A 6,080-nucleotide genomic window follows, 5' to 3' on the forward strand; every position below is an offset into this window, starting at 1 on the left:
ATTTATGCTAAAAATACAACAAGACACGTTAAAGTCAAGCCTTATGAATTAATAAGGAGAAAATATCAACCATTAATTAGCTCCCGATGATGCTTACAATTGACAATAGAAAATAAATTAACTTGGATTTTTAAGTCACTTCATAAGCGCTCGATTTTACGTTATGTTTTTTTTTTTTCCTTTTTTCTATCATACGGTTAGACCAAGATTTTTCTATGAAACGCAGGATCAAGATAATCTCTTTTGTATGCAAGATAATTTATCAGAGCTTAATTAAATTAAATTTTCCTTTATGGTTTTCATTTTTATAGACACACGAACGAACATTTTTCTATTTTGGGAATTATAAAACTTTTCAAGAAGTGTTAGTGGATATACGTTCGAGATTTATCAAGATTTGATGATCATCACACGTTTTAACCATCACCTATATATGTTTGTGTTGATAATTGCGAACTCGAGTTGGCCAAAAATTGAAGACATCTAGAGTATCAATGTGCATCAGATTGTCCCGATTGAATAATCTATATTTTCAAGTTGAAAAGAGATTATTTGATGAAATAAATCAAGAAAGAAGTTCTTTAGGTAAAGTAGTTGTATCTCATTTGTGTACTGAATTGAATTCCCAAATTTTTTATCACCCTATATGATTTTTTACTTTTTCATTAATGGATAATTTTGAAAAATTTGAATTATGGAACAAATTTCAAATATTCAGTTGCGTTAAATCTTCAGATGAAAAAAATGACAAACGAAGAAAATGTATGACACATAGTCAATATGGTTGTAGGAACGTGATCTCCATATATGAGAAAATAAAAATATATTAAAAATTAACTGAAGATATAAGTTCATCGAATATTTTTAGATGAAGCTGGATATTCAATTTGTTGTCAGATGTTGTTCCTTATGACTGAATCTGTCATGAATGCTTAATGGTCACATCAATATGGATATTGTTCTTTTTGTTGTCACATGTTTATGAGTGTTATGCATCAAATTATACTTATAACGTGTTAAACAGTAAACCAACATATTTAAGATGTTTTAAGAAAAATGGATGAGAAAAAATTTGATTTTTGTAATACATGAAGAGTCAAAAGTTGTCATGAATACCAATTATCAAGACCAAGATGCACAAAGTTCGAGAATTATATCATTTTATAGGTAATTATATTGTTCATGAATAGAAATGGGAATAATTGTTGATAGGGAACCCAACATCGTTCAAAGTTACTGATCCCTGGATAATAATTTGGAAATGCAAGATTGCAAGGTTGCACTTATCAAAGATCTCTGACCATGAACTTTGGCTAAACAACCTCAAATGAGACGGTTTTTCTCTTCGAATAGATTTTCTGGTATGGTTTTTAAAATTTAAACTTTTTGCTTTCAGATTCGTCTATTTTATTCTCTATAGAATAAGAAAATACTAGAATTAATTCTTCATTTATTCGTCTCAAACCACGCTTACATATTATAATTTTTTAAGTAAAAATGCTCATCATCATCCACGTAAGTCACATCAGACATACTTTTACTGCCAGTAACGTTAAAAATCAATGATCACCATTTAATTATCCTGAAAGCAACTAATAAACATCACACCAACATAAATTTTTTGGAAATATTTATGGTGAAACCTAGATAATATAAACAAGATTGTATCAATGAGATACCTGGATAAGTATGTTAATAGTACTTTAAAATATTTTCATGGAACACATATACCAAGTTAAAAACCATGTGTTAAATACAAATTGAAACATAACACATGAAACTAACTAGAGGTTGAGCCGGGGCCATAAGGCCCCGGTGATACCTAGTCAAGCAAATAAAAGTGCAGTTTAGACGCCAATCAATTTCAGAATACCCTGAAGACCTTCATATATATATATATATATATATATATATATATATATATATATATATATATACTGCTCCAAGTAGCCTTGTAGAAGAATTATAGAACTTACAAGTTAAAACAAAATCCCCAGTTTCAAAATGAAGAGATTTAAGAGTGTTATAAATTGGAAAATGTATTGAAAATAAAGAGCATACACAGAGGAAGTCTAGAACCTCATGTATGGAAGTAGCAGTCTTTGCTGGATTCGGAAATGGAAAAGATTAGTTTGCGGCTCGATCTCATTGGGATTTCTGTCACAGATCCAAACAGGGGTTCCTCGGGACTTTTCGGTTGCTTCTTGAGATAGAAAGCAGTATGAGGATTGAGGAGGAGGATATTTCTTCTTGACATTAACATATATAGAAAGCAGTATGAGAATTGAGGGGGAGGATATGGCGTGAATGTAATGCATCGTTGTGCATAGTCTGCTCGTCATCATTTGCATAGGCCCATGAGTTGAGATTTTCATTTGGCGAAATACTTTCATCGAAAGACCCTTCAAATGAAGGGGGCTTGCAAGACAAATTTGAGGAAGACATTTCCAATATATGGAATTCTTTCTTGCAACAACGCTTAGCAGTGTACGTATTTTCTAAAACAAAGCTCGCTAGGAGATTTTATTGATAAGAAACAAAGAAAACAGAAAGAAGGGGAACCCCTGAAAGAATGGAGAGAAAATAAAAAATGGAAACTGAAACATGTTGCTAGAGTTGATCATCTTGGGCCACAAAAATCGTTCAAATTTTGTAGATACAAAATACCGCACACCAATCAAGTATGCAAAATAAACGATTATCAAGACCGAGCGAAGACAACCGCGTACAACTTATCCTGAATGACGCATCAGGTGACGTCAGCGTAATCACAAGTAAAGTGTGAAGATAGTGCGATGTGAGAAAATACGTGCGAAAATAGTCAATGCAAGCGTGTAAGCACACCATATCCGAAAAATAAGGGCTTTATTAGCTGTCATTCACTATGTAAACCCATATATAAGGGCCGAGCGACCTTGTATTGGGAGAGATCTTAGACAAGAAATTTAGGAGGGAGGAAGATTATTTTTTCTCCAAGTTAGATCTTTCTCATAATTTTGTATCTAATTTGAAGATCTTAATGAATGTTCCTATGATTTTTATAATGGTTACTTGATTTGTTCTATAGATTTCTCTAAGGGTGTGGTTGTAGGATTTCCTGCAACTACATTTTGGCGCTAGAAGACAGCTCGGATTGATATACCTTGTTAGTAAATGCATTTAAAAAACAATTTGAAGTTGTTCATGGCTCTTCAGATCTAAAAAGAATTTTATTATCAAAAGAAGATTTCATTTTAAGAAGACAGAAAGATAAACTTGTCAAATATGCAAAAATGGTCGAAAGAAAGAATAACTTAGCGCAAGTCCAAGAGAAAATCCAACAAAAGAACAAGTACAGAGAGCAAACTAGCACTAAAACACAAGATGGACAAGCAGAAATGATAAGAATCATTGAAGCAAAAGAAGGCAGTAGGAGAATATAGTGTAACTTAATAACCAAAACAACTATCGATGATTTCCATACATGAATCACAGGAAAAATACACAAGCGTAATTTTGAAGGGAAGAAAATTATGACAGTAGAAAACATATATCCATTGAAGGAGTGGGAAAAAGCAGAAGATAACGTTCATAGAAGAAGAGATACCAGAAGAGAACTTAAGGCGAACAGATCCTTTGGTGGTTATAGATAGAACCTTAGTAGATACGGTAAGTTCGGTAGACATCTTATTCTATCGCGCGTTCAAAGGAATGGTATATAAGGATACGGATATGACCTGCTCAACTTACACATTCATGGTTTTAATAAAATGACAACAAAGCCAAAAGGAGAGATAACTATGCGAATACTTTTGGAGAAATAGAAACACAGTTGACATTATGCGTGGTTGACGTAGAATCACCGTACAACATGCTCTTGGGACGACCATGGGTACATGCGATAATATCAGTAGAATCAACCCTACACCAATGTGTGCGGTTCCCAATACCAAGTGGAATAGGCGAAATCAAAGGAGATACTAAGAGTGCAAAGATCTGAAGCCAGATAGATGTAAGAAACTATGAAGGACGCGCACGGAAGCGAAAAGATCGTTGGAGAAGAGCAAAAAAACTAAGGAAGGAAGAAGAATTAAGAATATACATGATAAGGGGCTCAAGAAGGCAGAGGAATACCAAGCGAAATTCCGGAAAAAGAGGGCGAACCTATTCACGAAATAAAAGAGCCAACACCACTAGGAGAACCAAAAGCGAATTTCACCGCAGCAGAGCCGAAAAAAGAAATAAATATTGGAATAGCAGATGAACAAAAGATATTAAAAATTGGAATAAAATGGGAAAGGAAGAAGAAGAAAAAACGATCAACATCTTACGTGAATATAAGGATATCTTTGCATGGAGCATGGAAGAAATGCCAGGAATAGATCCTTCTGTCGTATGTCATAAGTTGGATATCAACAAGAACGCAAGATCATTCAAGCATAGGATAAGGATGATAGAAACGACATAACATCCTCAGATAGGAGCATAGCTACAGAAGATGCTTGAAGCAGGAATAATAAGACCAGCAAAATACCCGAAGTGGATAACAAGTATGGTGGTGGTGCCAAAGAAAAATAATGGAATAAGGATTTGCATCAAATTCAGTGACCTAAATAAGGCATTCCCAAAAAACAAATTCCCATTACCAGACATACCACAAATGGTCGAATCACCATTAGAAAATGACAAACTATCATTGATGGACGGATATAAAGGCTACAATCAAATTCCTTTTGCTAAAGAATATCAAGAACAAACTGCGTTTTTCGCACCCAGAGGATTATATTGTTATACGAAAATGCCTTTCCGTTTAAAAAATGCAGGTGCGACATATCAAAGGATGGTGGAAAATGTGTTTGCAAAATGGATACATACAACATTAGGAGTCTATGTCGATGATATGTCGGTGAAAAGTAATAAAGATGAAGATCAGGTTGACAACTTGATAGAAATCTTTGAGCATATGCGGAAATTTAACATCAAGATAAATCCTGGAAAAGTGTATTTTCGGAGTCGCGTCGGGAAAATTTTTAGGTTATGTTGTATCCAAAGAGGGAATAGAAGTCGATCCAGAAAAGGTACAAGCGGTACGTGACATGCCATCATCCGCGACTATAAAAAAATGTAGAAAAATCGAATTGATTGTTGGATTCATTGGGGCGATTTATTTCCCTCTTCTCAGACAAGTGCAAGCACTTCTTCAATATATTAAAGAAGGGGACCAAGTTCGAATGGACGTAAGAATGCGACAAAGCATTGCAAAACATAAAGAACTGCCTAATGGGTTTATCTATTCTGAAGAAAGCGGATCCAATAGAAGAATTATTAATATATTTGGCAACAACATCGCATGCATTAAGTGCCGTCTTGCTACGTTTGGATCAAGGGGTGGAAAAACCAATATGCTACATAAGTAAAACTTATAATCCCGCAGAGAAAAATTACTCAAATATTGAGAAGTTAATCCTCGCACTTGTCAATGCAACCCAAAAACTCCGTATTTACTTTCAAGCCCACAAGATTAGGGTACTGACGAAAGTACCTATCGAGTCTGTAATGAAAAATTCAAAAAGATCCGGAAGAATCGAAAGATGTAATGCACAAGTAGGCCACTTCGAGATCAAATATGAGATATTAGCTTCACAAAAATCACAAGTTATCGCAGACTTTCTGGCGGATTTTTTATTTAAAGAAGACTAAAATGTGGAAGAGATGATGGATATAGATGAAGAACATGGGAACCCTAAGGAATTGTTGATGGATCATAATTCAAATAGATGGGAAATACTAGTAGATGGATCATAAAATGGAGAAGGTAATGGAATTGGAATAGTATTTATTTCAACAACAGGAGCGAGAATGGCTTACTCATTCAGATTGGAGTTCACATCAACAAATAATGAAACCGAATATGAAGCGGAGGTCCACGCGTTACAATTGGCAATCGAAATGAAGTTAGAGGATGCCAGAATAACTAGTGACTCAAAATTAGTAATCCGCCAAATAGAAGGGATATATAGCAAAAATGAACCATTCTTACAGAAATACAAGAAGCTTGTCGCAGAGCTATCAACACAAATTCCAAAAATAAGTTGGAGGCA

The sequence above is a fragment of the Papaver somniferum genome, chromosome 10 (assembly GCF_003573695.1).
Source record: "Papaver somniferum cultivar HN1 chromosome 10, ASM357369v1, whole genome shotgun sequence".
NCBI classification, from domain to species: Eukaryota; Viridiplantae; Streptophyta; class Magnoliopsida; order Ranunculales; family Papaveraceae; genus Papaver; species Papaver somniferum.